The 601-nt window shown below is 44.4% G+C and overlaps 1 non-coding gene across 1 annotated transcript; it reads left to right on the top strand.

Moving 5' to 3' along the window:
* Positions 1-94: 94 nt before the first annotated feature.
* LOC125788711 (5S ribosomal RNA) lies at positions 95-213 on the top strand. Its single transcript, XR_007429760.1, has one exon. It is a non-coding gene; the product is annotated as a 5S ribosomal RNA (ribosomal RNA).
* Positions 214-601: the final 388 nt, after the last annotated feature.

Genomic DNA, 601 nt, shown 5'->3' with positions numbered 1-601 from the left:
CATTACCATGGTCTTGTTATACATTACTAGTTTGTTATCTGAAACCCAACATAGATGAAGTTGCATAAGTAGTCTTGATGAGAGCTCTGCAATGGCTTACGGTCACACTACCCTGAGAACGCCCGATCTCGTCTGATCTCGGAAGCTAAGCAGGGTTTGGCCTGGTTAGTACTTGGATGGGAGACCACCTGGGAATACCAGGTGCTGTAAGCTTTTCCCCTCTTGCTTCCATTACCATGGTCTTGTTATACATTACTAGTTTGTTATCTGAAACCCAACATAGATGAAGTTGCATAAGTAGTCTTGATGAGAGCTCTGCAATGGCTTACGGTCACACTACCCTGAGAACGCCCGAAATCGAAATATGTTGTCCGGATAGCACATCTGAGGTTGCCTGTAAAGTTTCGTGCCACAGAAGTCAACGTAGGCCAAACTCCTTCCCCCGACAACATAGAGGTCTGAAATTTAAATATGTTGTCCGAATGGCACTTCTGGTGTTGTTTGTAAAGTTTTGTGTTACTGAAGTCAACGTAGGCCAAACTCCTTCCCCCGACAACCTAGAGGTCTGAAATTTAAATATGTTGTCCGAATGGCACTTCTG

The sequence above is a fragment of the Astyanax mexicanus genome, unplaced genomic scaffold (assembly GCF_023375975.1).
Source record: "Astyanax mexicanus isolate ESR-SI-001 unplaced genomic scaffold, AstMex3_surface scaffold_109, whole genome shotgun sequence".
Lineage (NCBI taxonomy): Eukaryota > Metazoa > Chordata > Actinopteri > Characiformes > Acestrorhamphidae > Astyanax > Astyanax mexicanus.
Note: the sequence above shows the minus strand (reverse complement) of the source record. Positions and strands in the feature narration are given on the sequence as shown.